General features: G+C 43.1%; 1 pseudogene across 1 annotated transcript in view; it reads left to right on the top strand.

Annotated features, from left to right (window-relative positions):
* LOC147662681 (solute carrier family 41 member 2 pseudogene) overlaps positions 1-14,203 on the top strand; it is a 47,256-nt pseudogene extending 33,053 nt beyond the window's left edge. Inside the window, exon 2 of the transcript XR_015305511.1 lies at positions 13,443-14,203. The product of XR_015305511.1 is annotated as a solute carrier family 41 member 2 pseudogene (transcript). The remainder of the gene's footprint in view (positions 1-13,442) is intronic.
* The last annotated feature ends 518 nt before the right edge of the window (positions 14,204-14,721 follow it).

The raw sequence follows: 14,721 nt of genomic DNA on the forward strand, positions 1-14,721 counted from the left end.
ACAGGAGGGAAGTTACATGCACTTTAACTCGTACATGGAGTCGGTGGGGTACGCGCTAGGGAACATAACTTGACCATAAAATTTATATTACCTCACTGTAACCCTTAATACGCCTCACCCAACTGGACGACTCCCACAGGGATATCATTCAAGGAAATCCTTCCCAGTGGAAAACCGGCAACCAGATCTGACACACAGGTGCAACCATAGCGGCGATCTCCCACGATCTGTCACAAGAAAGGGTGACATTTCATCTCCGGGGCCTCAGAGGAGGGCGATGCAACAGACAGAGTGGATCCTTTAAAGAGGACCTATAAATTAGGGTGAAGACTGCCTACTGGATGCACCCCCACCTATACTAATGGGAGGTTTCTGGTATCCAAAGGCTCAAAATGCCCAAGGATAAATTCTCCAAGCAACAGAAGCAAGGTTAGCTGGACAGATACACCAAAACGGTGGCCCCCCAGAAGGGCCCAGTGGAGTAGTCTGCTTGTATTCCAGATAACGCTGTGATCCTATGGGCCATCCACGCTTCAAGGTAGACACTAGAGAGTAAGATAGGCGAAGTCCGAATGGGCGTTAATCTACTCCGCCAGGACATCCGTAAAGTTTCAGAGAGAATTATGGAGGTGGAAGATGTGACCCGCACTATACGGTACAAATTCACAGATCTACATACTACCCTGAAGGATGTGGCCTGGAGAGTGGATGACGCAAAGAATTGTGCAAGAAGGAACAACTTGTAATTTGTGGGATTTCTGGAAGGGGTGAGGACCCAGTCACATGGTCCTTTCTGGAGAAATAGCTAAATGACTTACTTCCTGAGGCGCACTTTTTAACCTGTTTCATTGCCCGTTTCCTTAACTACCAAGATAGAGACATGATCCTGATAGAGGTAAGAAGAATGCGAAAAATCTGATGCGAACAAGCCAAAATAATGGTTTTCCCTGACTAATCACAAAAAAATACAGAAGCAAAGGCTCACATTTGACTCAGTCAAAATAAAATTCTTTAGAGTGATGAATATACAGTCCATGCTACTGTTCCCAGCCAAACTCAAAGTAATATATGAGGGGTGAACAATATTTTTCCACACGCTAGAGGAGACCTGGACATGGGTAGAGAAATGTCCACCCATAAGACCTTAGCGTTCAGACCAGATTCAACGTGCTGCTGGCTCGCAACGTGACACACAGTCCAAACCGTAAAAAAAGGCAGTCATCAACAGGAGTCCAATTTTAACAATAAACGCCAGAAAACCCTTCTGACACCTTGGAAATGCCTTTCACAACCCGACCTATCCTCAGAGACAGAGGCTAGCACGACTTCAAGAGTGAGTAGGAAATCCAGAGGAACCAGCAAAGGTGATGCCAACATAGATTTATCTGATCAAATCCAGTCCACAGATTCTGAAATAGACCGTCCATTACTGGTGTCCATTGTTAACATGGAAACCGGAGCATAAACCCATGCACCAAGTGAAACCGACACAACTACACAAAGAGGAGAGAATTGAGTGACTGCACAGATGTGCCAGACAGGACCTAGGTGGAGATGTCGCCACCTGACTCACCACCTGAACTATTTGGAGAGACAAAGCCTTGTTATAGTGACTAGCGTTTCTTATTATTACTATTTGTTTTTTTCCCCTCCTCTGTTCCCACAGGTTACAATTAAAGTGGAAGTCCCTAGTGTTTAGAAGGGAAGAAGGGTATTTTTCAGGGGAATGGGTGGGGGACAGACCTCTCTTACCTGCCCGCGTGACAGTTGTCTCCTCGACGAATCAAAGTAAGTGTGTGTGAGTGGCGGGGGAGGGGGGTTTAGCTTTTCAGATTGGTAAAGTGGACAGGATATTGGCACACAAGGACTGATGCAGACAGTCACTTTAACGCAAAAACTAAGATGTCTAAATATAGAGAGTGGAGAACACATACTATTTAGATCAACGAGGCCGGCAGAGCTGACCAAGAGGGTTATTCCCTACTGTTATGGAACGTTAACGTGCTGGGGAATAAGATTAAACATGTCATGGTTACTAATTACATCAAGTGGTTAAACCTCAACATACTCCAATTACAAAAAATACACCTTCAGTTCATACACTGCGGATTTGTAGGTAGAGGTACATATAGGGCTCTGGCCTATGCGGGGTTCACAACGAGCTCCAGAGGCAAAGCAATCCTAATTAAAAAAAACATTCCAGTTTCGATAGTGAAGACTTGGAGAGATCCCAATGGGGCATACGTAGTGGTGAAAGGGCTTTGGGGACAGCGAGATGTAACACTGGTCAGTGTATATGCTCCACCACAACTACAAAAACAAACATAAGATAAGTTAGCGGAGATATTACAAGAGACAGATTCCCTTTGTCATATAATTGGAGGAGATTTCAATGACGTGATAGACCCATGCAATTGACTGCACAAACCCAGGTCCCCCTCTTGGAGGAGAAACGACTTTGAAGGGGTTTGTAAAGACTCTCGGCCTAATGGACCTATGTCATCGCTGTTACCCATCAACCCAAACATACTCTTACTATTCCGGAGCACATAGGGTATTCTCCAGGCTGAGATAGGGGGATTAGAGCGAGCAGACTACCTCACTCTGGTGAGGGTAAAAGTTAATTGCCTGGGAATTACATGATTAAAGGGTGGATCTTGAAATTAGAGTGGACACTGAAGAAAACATAAACTCAGTCTCCTCCGCGGGTACACTGGGGGGGCATACAAAACTGTACTTAGGGATAGAGCGCATAATTTAATTGTACGTAAAAAGGCAGAAAGAAATCGGAGACATTGAAGAGATAGAGGCGCAATTACTACAGTTGTGGACAACTGCTGACCCCTCCAAACTGCGTAAAATGTAAATTCTCTGTAGAGAATACCAGGTGAAGGCACACCTGGAGGCTAAGACCACACTCCAGCGAACCCACCGGTGCTTATACGACATTGCGTGATAAGGCCGGAAGATTATTGCCATGGCTAAGTAAGAAAGAGGTAGGGGCTAGATGGGTGCCTGCCATAAAGGGGTATAGTAGCATCCTGTATGAGACAGCTGAGGAGATTGCTCAAGATTTCACCAAATATTACGCCGCTTTCAATAAAGCACCGCAGCTGGCAACTACTTCGCAGATAGAAACATATCTTGAAGAGGTGACTGTCCCAAAACTGACACTACATGACATGCAGACACTAGATGAAGATATAACAGTAGCAGAGGTCCTATCAGCCATAGGAAACCTCAAACCTGGAAAGGTCCCAGGGCCAAATGGCCTATCTGCGGACCTTTTTAAAAGAAACAAAGGGCTATTAAGCCCCTACCTCCTTAAGATGTTCAAAGAGGCTAAAGACAATGGCACTCTGTCATATGACCTCCGGATAGCTACGATTGCGGTGATACACAAGCCAGGCAAACCCACGACCGAATGTGGGTCATATCGGACGTTCTCCTTGTTAAATATTGAAACTAAAATCCTAACCACGATCCTAGTGGCAATCTCTGCCCTTATACAATATGGCCAGTCTGGCTTCATGCCAAAGAGGCCCACTAGATTTAATCTTCGTCGCTTGTACAACTTGCTTGAAACAATACACAGTAGGGAAGACCCACATATGCTGTTATCACTAGATGCCGAGAATCCATTTGATGCCGTTCATTGGTGTTTCTTACGACAGTTCCTGGGGAAATATGGGTTTGGTCCCGAGTTTTGGACATGGATTGACAAACTTTATAAAGACCCTGTGGCCCGAGTAAAGGTGAATGGTGAGTTGTCTACAGAATTCCCTTTAGAGAGGGGCACGAGACAGGGGTGCCCCCCTGTCCCCACTGTTATTCGCCCTAGTGCTGGAACCACTAGCATGCATCATACCTGCACACACATTTGCCTCTCGGGATTCATGGAACGAGCAGATACCATTGACGAGGGAAAGATTTCCTTTTACGCAGAAGACAATTTACTATATGTAACAAACTCCCAAACAACACTCCTAGAACTCTTTCACACATTACAAACCAGGGGCCACATACAGGATATAGGATTAACTGTGCCAAATCTAGTTTATATCCCCCAGGTAGATTTCTTGATCCCTGCGATATCCAGAGCAAGCAGAGAGGCATTTATGTATCTGAGTATTTTTGTGACTGTAGTCAAAGAAGTGGGCATGAGACAAAATATATTAGGAGCCTTATCAGAATCCACAAAGATGTGGAAAGATTGAAATCATCACCACTGATGCTCCTGGGTAGATCAGCAATGTACAAGATGTTAACGCTGCTGAAACGTCTCTGTGTTAAAAAACACTTATCATAAAATCGCAGAGGAAGTCTTTGCCGAAATCGAAGGAGATGTCCGGACATTCCTTTGGAATGGAGTCCATCCCAGAGTGGCATAAGACACTTTACAACGAAATCAGTACAGTGGTGGTATTGCCCTTCTAGACGTCAAAACCTGCTACTGGGCAGCACAATTGATTGTAATTAATGATTGGAGACACATGCCAGGAGATCACACCACGTATGCCGTAGAACGGACCCAGTTTCAACCACATTCACATTTGCATTATCTATATGGTGGGAAAGGGGTGAAGGATTTTCTGCCAGCTACACAGGTGACTATAGATGCCTGGCTAGGGGCGGAAAATACACAAATTACTAGTGGAAGCCCCACTATGGGAAGGGTCACGCCTAAAGGAATTCAGAAAGCGAAAGTGGTTTAAAGTCTGGGGCAACCTAGGGATCTATAAAATTGGGGACATTGTAGTGGGAGGAGGCCTTATCCCCGTCTGCTTGCTCCAGAGAGAATACCACCTTAATCCCATGTAACACTATAAATACATACATTTGTCACACCCATGACAAGAAGAAAAACTAGACATGGAAAACGTACTGGAATATGCACCACTAGAAGGAAGATTACTTATGGGAGAAATTGCAGAAAAGGCAATAACCTGCACATATAGAAAAATCACTTATAATAGACCAGAAACCTTAGCAAAATTGCGTGCAAGATGCAAACAAGAGGTTTGAGAATTAGACAACCTAGATTGGGAGGCAGCTTTTATGCATCCCAGGGAAGCTGCCATTAAATCAATACTTCAATTAAGGTCCATCCCAGGGTACTCCTCCATAGATTTGGCAGAGCTGACACAGAAAACTGACTTTGCGGGACAGAGAGAGGGTCATATATACACACACTATTGAAGTGTCCTAACATTCAGCGATATTGGCAGATGATACTGACAGAGTTAAGTGAGGTATTGAAAGTGACGCAACCAATGAGCCCCAAATATATACTATTAAGAACTCTCATGAATATAGATATCCCTAGAGCTAAACTCCTATTCACTAATTTAGAACTAGTGGTGGCAAAACGATATGTGGCCTAACATTGGGGTGCACCAGGATTCTCCACACTTCGAGAAAGGTGGCTCCTGTCGGCTGTCAGTCCAAAGGTCTACACACGTCCATACTAAAGCATGATATGCCAGGAATCGGCTGGGGGTAACACACACTGTGCCACCAAGTCCTCCAGTGGGATTAGCCTCCCAATTGGTAGCAATCAGCCACTGTGATCAGGCCCGCTGTCATTCATTCAGATAACTGTTGCCTTGTAAAGGAAGAAGATTAGCCCCCATTTGGCAGCCCCACCAATAAAAAAGCTGGGGCATATAAAAGAATACAAAAAATGGGGCATGGTTATACCCCAATCCGGACGCACATCGATTCTCCATGCATAATAGAAATGACCAGTTTCACAAATATTTATTTACATTTTATCTATTTATAACATTTTTATAAATAATCATGAAACTGGATTAACTTGTGGCATTTCTATTATGCATTGAGAATCGCTGTGTCCACATAGGGGTATGACATGCCCCATTTATTGTATTGTTCAAACAAACGCATGGATCAGGCCGGACCAAGGACCGGACTTGCACGCATATTGATTTAAAACGAAACTACAGAAAGAAGAAAAGAGGGATAAACCGGTGTGCACTCTGTCGCCTTAATTTTGTTGCCATATTAAAGAGTCCCTGTTGTCCTCTGCAAGCATCTCTGTCCGTGTTGCAATGCAACTTTCAGTACCACTCCAGGCTTTGATTTGCTAATCAAGGAGCTTTGCTAATAGTCCCCAGGTTACCAGGCAATCCGATGGGTCCCAACAGTATGGCAGAGTGCAGATCCCCAAGTAAGCCCCATTCCAAGGGGAATCTCAGTGACACACTTGACACGACACTCAGCGCCAGGTCTTAGGCCTCAGTCATGTCTGTGCCGGTACTTCAGCAGGGCAGAGGAAGTCTTTCCAGCAGTGGCAGCAGCTACAGACAGACCAACAACTAGAGGCATTCACTTTGGGCCCCACACTGGCCAGCAGGCACCCACATCTTTTGGGTCCAGGACCCAGACTCCCACCTTCTCCCACATTCGACTCACCGGGCCCAGACCTAGTCCCCGAACTTCCATGCAGCCTAGCTGATCTCAGCTCTGAGCACCCTCTGCCTGACACAGCTCCAGCCTCTCCAGCTCCGGAACCACTCGACAGGCTAAGGCGCCGTCAGCGGGGTCGGATGTCTGGAAAGACACCCTCTCCGCGACCTCCGGTAGCAGCTCCGGCTCACTTTCACCAACTTCAAACCTTGTGGCAGAGACTGAAGTTCAACACACCAGTTGCACCGTCCAGATTCTAGGCAAATTTGGCGGTCTTGCAGCAGCGGCATAAAGGGGTGTGGCCCCTATCGTGTCATCTTGCCCTCGGGCCTTCCGCAGTGGCGTAGCAGCCACAGCTTCAGCCTCAGGACAAGGACTAACACAACAGGCGTAAGATGGCAGGGTATGCCCAGACGTGGGCCCCTTGCTCACTTTGCTACTGGATTCAAGTTAGCCTGGCGGATGAAGGATATTACCCCAAAACCTGTACCCGGTTGCTTGTTTCTGGTTCAGGGAAGACCTAGCTTGGCAGTTGAAGCTGGACTGTTCCCATGAGCAACAGGGTCAAGACTGATTTGCATATGGCTGGGTCTGAACTGGGGTGGTGAAGTGAGCTAAAGAACGATGATAGATTTAACCCAGATCTGTGAGTGGGGGTGAATGTCTGAAAGGTTTCAGTGCTCCATCCATCATCTCCTTGTGTTAACCTTGAAGGTCAACACATCCTAAGTGACAGCATCCCTTTCAGGATCAACATCATTCTGTGGCGCAGATTTATAGATGACATTCTCATCTTTTGTAAAGGGGGAAGGGCGGCTTGTGAGGAGTTCTGCGAGTGGGTTAACACACTAAATCCCTTCCTAGTCTTCTCATGCATCATTTCAGAACTCCCTTTCCTTGATCCTATGATCAGACGAACTGGAGACACACTACAAACCAGTACCTACAAAAAACCCATGGACAGAAACAGTCTTTTGTTGTATGGGAGTCACTATCCGAAGGCCCTTGGATACAATTTACCCTCCCCTCCCCTGCTTTTCCTCTGATCCTCTTGGTCCTTAACCTTTGTTTTCTGTTTATCCTTTTATGCTTGATCACTTTTTTGCTCCTTTACCTGTGTGCCCTCCGTTTCGAGAAGGTTGCTGCTACTCTCCATCTAAGTAGGTAACTCCTCTGTGGCGTTTGTATGGCCTCCTGCAGCCACTCCTGTAATCCTCTTGCTGAACTCGCTTGCAGCTTCACTCTATTCAGCCAGTCTCATTTCCTCTCTTTGGCCATTTGACTCTAGGCATGATTCGTGGTAGAATAGGGGATATCTATAGTATGTCCTCGGCAGGCGACTGGCAAGAGATAAATGCCATTGGTGTGATATATTCAGTGTTAGTTTATTTGTAAAGTCTCTTTCCGAATCTCTTTCCGAATCTTTATCTTTTTCTTGAAGTTTTCCAAGCTATGGTTCTGAGATGATCTTAGGCTCTTGGCATCATTCTGAACCAGTGTCTTTGGTGTCTTTTCCTTCCCTACATTTTTCCTCCGATTTCCAATCAGCATATTATTCCATACCTTGGCTGGAACAGGTGAACGATTGGGATTGTTGGCTGTATTCCTTCTGAGAATTACACAGTTATCTTTAAAACCTGCCTTCTAAGAACCTTCCACAAGTAAGTCTTTGACCAAAAGACATCATCCTGATGGCAAGGCCGACGATCAGTCTGATGGCGACTTAACCCTCAGCCCTTTTTCACTCTTCACATATAAAAATCAAAAACCCCGCTCCACTGTAGTCTGGTGTCGCAGCACATCCGCATGGCACTCGGCTGTCCGGGTGGGACCCCGTTGATGAAGCATGTCACCAACTAGGTTGGTGAGTGAGGGGTCTTCTAACAAAGGACAAAACCGGTCCTCTACTTTATGGCACTGTGTGCACCTCGATATATTCTATAGATGGAGGCACTGAGAAGCCTCCAAGGGGTACTCCTCCACTTGTTGTTGAAGTCTTTTCCCTACCTCCATTTTTCCTCGGATTTCCAATCAACATATTATTCCATACCTTGGCTGGAACAGGTGAACAATTGGGATTGTTGGCTGTATTCCTTCTGAGAATTACACAGTTATCTTTAAATCCTGAGAATAAGTGTCAAAACTATGGTTTGCATGGCCATCGTGCAAGTTACGTTTTTGGGTAGCTAACAATAACTTGTGAATTTTGTGGTATTTTTGGTTTTAATTTGTAACCATTCCTTTACTTTACTTGTTTTTTTATATAAAGAATTTCCACTTTTTTATTTAAACCATACTTTAAGCTTTTATAACTAATTCTAACCATAACTTAATTTACCTGTAGTTTTTTCAGTCACTCTCAATTCTTTTGATAATGTACTGAATACAACTGCTATGGCTCCTGAAACTCTGTTGTGCACAGCCAAAGACTGGCTGCGGAACCAGGCCTATGGCCAGGCCCAGTGCCATAGGCAGCCAAGTGGGGACATGCCCCATTCATTTAATTTTATTTAATTTTTTACCATAATAAGTTTTAAACACATCTAAAGAGACATTCTGAAGACGGTTCATTGGAAATTATAATCCGAAACGGGCAAAACACATTTTTATTATCAAGCTACCTCTGCCCTTCATCTCTCATTCTCTTCCACTAGTAGCAACAATTCAATATTATGTGCCCAATACAAAAGATTCTGCCATTCTTTAATATTCTTACCCTTTACCATCTAAAGTCTGCTTTGCATTCCAATGATCTGGCTAATGTATACAGAAAGTTAAGAATAGAATCCTTAAATAAATAGTAGCCTCTGGTAATTACTCGGGCTGCATCCTAGTCCATCGCTATTTAGCACACCAGTCGACCTGAGTGTGGAACCAGCCGTATGCAGACCAGTCTTGACCCTGCTGCAATGGGAACAGTCCAGCCTGCACTGCAGAACACGAGAAACCCAGGAAAGGCTTTAGCCTAGCTAGGAATCATCAACCAGTCCAGCATACGATAGATTGGTATGTGTCTCCGAGTAACTACCAGTGGCTGAGATTAATTCAAGCATTCCATCAAACACTTTTTTTTATGTACTTGAACATGTCGCCCTAAGTGGGACGCCTATGCTGTGACGTGAATCCTGTGCACACTGTGCTACTGGAACCAAGATATCTATACCTGGCCGATGGACCCTAATCAGTGCGAAACTGGTCCTGGGATACCATCTCTTCACATGTTTACCCCAAACTCTTAATCCGGTCCTTAACAGGGATAATGTTATCCTTCGTGAAAGGTTCTCTTCCCCTCATTAGCACAAACTGACTTAGACCTGTGAGAGATGGTGTTAAACGGTAACCCCACAACATTTTCTTAATCTCTACTTCCCAATTCTTTTTGTTTTGACAAGCAATTTGAATAGTGCCCTTTATGACACAATTAAATCGCTCTACTGCACCATTTCCTGATGGATGATATACCGATGTCTTAGCATGTACAAAACAATTTCTCTTCAAAAACTCTTCCCCTTTGCACGCCGTAAAATGTGTGCCATTGTCACTTATAATTCTCTTTGGCAAACCTTCCTTTAAAAATACATCACTTAGAAATGTAATTACAGTGTCTGCATCAGCCTTCACAACAATTTCCAACCCATCCCATTTACTGAAATAATAAATTAAAACCATAATAAATGTACTTTCTCCATCCTTTGTTTGTAAAGGACCTACAAAATCTATTGCAATTAAGTCCCAAACCATTTCTGGATATTGCACGGGTGATAATTGTGGTTTCATTGTTCTTAGAATCTTATCTGAATCTGCACACTCCCTGCACTCCCTTACAACCCTTTCTACCTCAATATCTACTCCTGGCCACCAATAAGAACATTTAACTCTTTTCTTGGTTCTCACAATACCAAAATGTCCTCCATGACACAAATCTATTACTTTTTTCCTCCAACCTTTTAGTGGTATTATCTTTCCTCCTCTGCTCACAAACCCTGATTCTACACGTAACTCACTTCTTACTTCCCAATAACTTCTTTTTTCTACAACTTCTGGTTTCCTCTCTCCCCATCCTTTCTAAAAATTTTCCTTTAATCATCTTCATGAACTCATCTTTTCCATATTCAGAAATCTACTCTTCCCTTCCTATAGATTTTAAACTTTCATCTTCAACAAAAGCAATTTGATAATCATCCCAACTACTCTTTGGCACCTCTTGTATCGCTAATGGAATCCTAATCAAACAATCCGCAATTTTGTACACCTGGTACATACTTTATCCTATAATTGTAATCTTGCAATCTCATTGAAAGTCTAGCTATTCTTGCTGATGCTTTCACCATTCCTCCCGTAGTTAACAAATTCACCAAAGGCTTATGATCCGTCCTCACATCAAATTAATTTCCCCCAAAAAATGCCCTTAAGTGTTCCATTCCCCTCACACATCCAAGAGTCTCTTTCAATTACTGAATACAACTCTTCAGTAGGTGTTAAACGTCTTGATGCAAAACCAATCACAACTTCCTTGTTCCCTCTTTCATTCTGTGTCAAAACTGCACCCAAACCTTTCCCACTAGCATCCACAGTTAACGTACTCCTCAAATCTGGATTAAATCCCTTAATAGGTGTAGCATTACAAATCTCTCTTTTCAAAGTTGCAAAACCCTCTTTACATTTAGCATCCCAATCAAACTTGCTCCTTTGTTTAATTAGCTGTCTTAAGTTATACAACTTTTCTGCAAATGTATGTACAAATTAGGAATAGTACTCTGCGAGTCCTAAAAATGAACGCAGTTGCTCCTTGTTTTTTGGTTCCGGCTCATCTCTAACAGCTTCGATGAGTTCCTTCTTTGGAGAGATACCATCTATTCCAATGTTGTGGCCCAAATATGCTACTTTTCTTTTTGCAAATTAGCATTTTCCATACTCCGCTGTCAATCCTTTTTCTTTGAGAACATTGAACACTTCTTCCAATCTCTGGTAATGTACTCTCCTATTTTCTCCCATAATTAAAATGTCATCTTGGAAGTACAAAACTCCCTGTACGTCTTTCAAAAATTTCACTCATTAATCTCTGAAAGACTGCCGCCGCAGAAGCCAGTCTGAACGGCATCCTAACATATTGGAAACATCCAAAAGGAGTTATAAATGATGTTATCTTTCTACTCTCCTTGTGTAATTGTACCTGATGGTATGCATGTGATAAATCCACCGTGGAGAACCATTTCATCCCCTTCATTTTTGCCAACAGTTCATTAATTCTAGGCAAAGGATACTTATATACCTGAATCTCCTTGCTTACACCCCTCAAATCCACACACAACCTGATTTTTACATTCGACTTACGTGCTACTACAATCAGAGACATCTATTCTGACGATTCAATCCGTTCAATCACTCCTGCTGTTTTCAACCTAAGCAATTCCTTCTCCAATTCACTCCTCACTACAAAAGGAACATTCCTCACTTTAAAATTTACTGGTACAGCATTCTCCTTTAGCTTAATTTTATGTTTAAAACCTTTTAGCATACCTATTTTTCCAGAGAAACCATCTTTAAAATCTTCTCTTATTTTTTTACCTAACTCATCATCATCATTTAACACTAATACTTGTTCCTTCCCATTAGGATTTAAAATTATATCAAGTTTTCCTTGATCTCTCCAACCTAACACACTAGGTCCATACTCAGCCACATACATCGTTCCATCTGCTTTCCTTCCTTTAAATTCAAACGTTACATCTCTGCATCCTACCATCGGAATGCTCTCACCAGTGAATCTCGTGGGGTTAAAATCACTCTTTTTAAGTTCCCATCCAATCTCATTTACAAATTTCTCATTCCACATGTCCAAATTCACAATCCTGTATGGTGACCCTGAGTCAGCTACTAACGTCACTCTTGCTCCAGCTACAACAATCTCACAAGAGGGGTTGCTCTTTCCTTTACTAATTTATATCTAAGACAACATCTTTTATCATTAAAATGTCATCATCATCATCAGAACGTTCTTCTTCACTTTCTTTTTCTTCCTCTTTTCCAGTTACATATTTTATTTTCGTTGTTCTATCCTTCCTATAACAGACTCTCGCATAGTGTCCAATTAATCCGCAAACAGTGCACTTTTGGTCTCTAGCTCTACAAGCTTTACTATTTGCCAAATGAGTATAGCTTCCGCACCTATAACACACTAGATTTGCTTGACCTTCTCTTGTATATTCCATTTTTATTGGATAATTTGTCTTGTTGTCTCCTTTCCATTCCTTCAATTTATCTTTATCTGTATTCTTATTGTTTCCCTTTGTCATTTTTTTTTACAGCGCAAACTTCCTCTTACTCTTTCTCCTTATTTTCATCAAGAGCTGCTTTTGCACACCTTACAGATACTTCTGCCTTCCTCATTCCGTCGCCAGCTTGTAAAGTATACTCCACCAGTATGAGTATATAAGTAATACTTTATTGGCAACTTTGCATCTAACTTCTCCAGCTCATCTTCACAAAAATACTTCTTCAACTGTCCCACTCAGAATTCCCTTCCCACAATAATTCCATGTTCTACTTGGTGATGTAGGATACATTCCAAACATGGAATGTATCAACACCACAATTATTATATTTTACTGGGTGTACAAATCGGGTCTGGTGATCAGGCGAAGCAGAATTCCATTCATGAATTCTGCTCCTCCTGATTCTTAATCGGGGCCTAAGTAGGTAAATAGGAGTGAGTGTTTCGAAATGAATGCATACATTATCCTTATGCCAAATCGATATTCATTAATACTATGTTCTTTCTGTTACTCTGTGTTGTTTCCTCTCTGCTGTAATTAGAGTACAACAATTCACACAGTTTCCATTTCTCTGCTCATCAGTGTTGATTGTATAAAATAAGTGAGTCCACTTTCTAGTGCATGTCCATACTACATCAAACACAGCAACATCTGAAACTGCAGTCGTTTGTCTGGAGAGAAATTACATTAACCTGTAATTTGATGAAATCATTAAGGATGTGTTTCATTTTCTTCCAGATTCCGCTCTTCCTGATGAAATGTACTCCAAAATAAGTGAGCCTTATGTGAGTCTGAGATTTCAGCAGTGTGTTTGTTTAGAATCTGCAAGGTGTGACTGCAGCATATTAAACCAGCTGCATTGTTCTGATGGAACACAAGCAGGCTAAGGCCAATAGTGACACTACGATGCCAGCATGACTACTTCTAATGGCACAGTTCCGACCAGTGTTTACAGTCCTGGGGAGAATGGCCTCCATTGCGGCGTTGGCTTGAATGCAATTCAGTCTGACAAATTTATGTCCTTTCTTCTGAGTATGGTTCCTGTGGTGTACCACAAGGCACACGAAGACCGACCAAAGAAGATGAATGGTGTTCGGCAAAATGGACTGAAGCCAACAGGACAAGGTTTTAAAATTCGATGTGATCAGCAAATGGAATGCCATCATTTCTCAGAGCCAGATTTTCACGGAAATGGCACTGAAAAGTCTCCAGGCCATAGTACAATGTATGACAATGTCTCCAATTACAGTTATGGCAGTGAAAGGGACTTCTCTGAAACAGATGCCATGTTACAGGATGAGAATGGCTCCAGTAAAAGAGAGGATGATCTTATTCAGGAAGGAAGCAAAAAACTCCTAAAGGAATCTAGTTGGACCATGGCCTTACAGATGCTATTACCTTTTTTACTTGCTGGATTTGGAACAGTGTCAGCTGGCATGGTTTTAGATATTGTGCAGGTAAATTTTCACTACAGTTCTGTTTTGTATTTTGTTCTCTGATATTGCCCAAGTAAAACATGTTTGGCTTGGATTATGATCTCCCTGGGCGAAGCTGTGTTGAACGCTCGCCGGAGAGACACACGCCAAGGTTTTAATTGGGGACATTGCTGTGGGAAGGGAATTGCTTTGGGGGGCTGGGCTGGGAATATTGTTTTATATTTTTGCCGCACTTTGAGACCACCTGTTGCCCGCCCAGACTCGCATTCCTCACTTCCGGGTCTGGTGAGCACCGGTCAGCGGGCTAGTTGTTGGAAGGCACCTCATTTAGTAACCATGCTATGGCGGGCGCGCAGCGGGCGCACAGCGGGTGCGCCCAAGGCCAATCCGTCTGCGCTCGTCCGCGCTCTGGCCGGGCACAGGGCCTGAACCCCTGGATGCTGCACAACAGAGGGCACCTCTTATTCACGCATGGATCTTCTTAATTTAAACCTGGCAATCAGGAATCAGCAATGCTCGAAGCTGGCCCCAGCAAAGGTCAACCATAACATCAAGAGTCTCTTATGTAGTTACTGTCAGAT

The sequence above is a fragment of the Lissotriton vulgaris genome, unplaced genomic scaffold (assembly GCF_964263255.1).
Source record: "Lissotriton vulgaris unplaced genomic scaffold, aLisVul1.2 SCAFFOLD_2567, whole genome shotgun sequence".
Lineage (NCBI taxonomy): Eukaryota > Metazoa > Chordata > Amphibia > Caudata > Salamandridae > Lissotriton > Lissotriton vulgaris.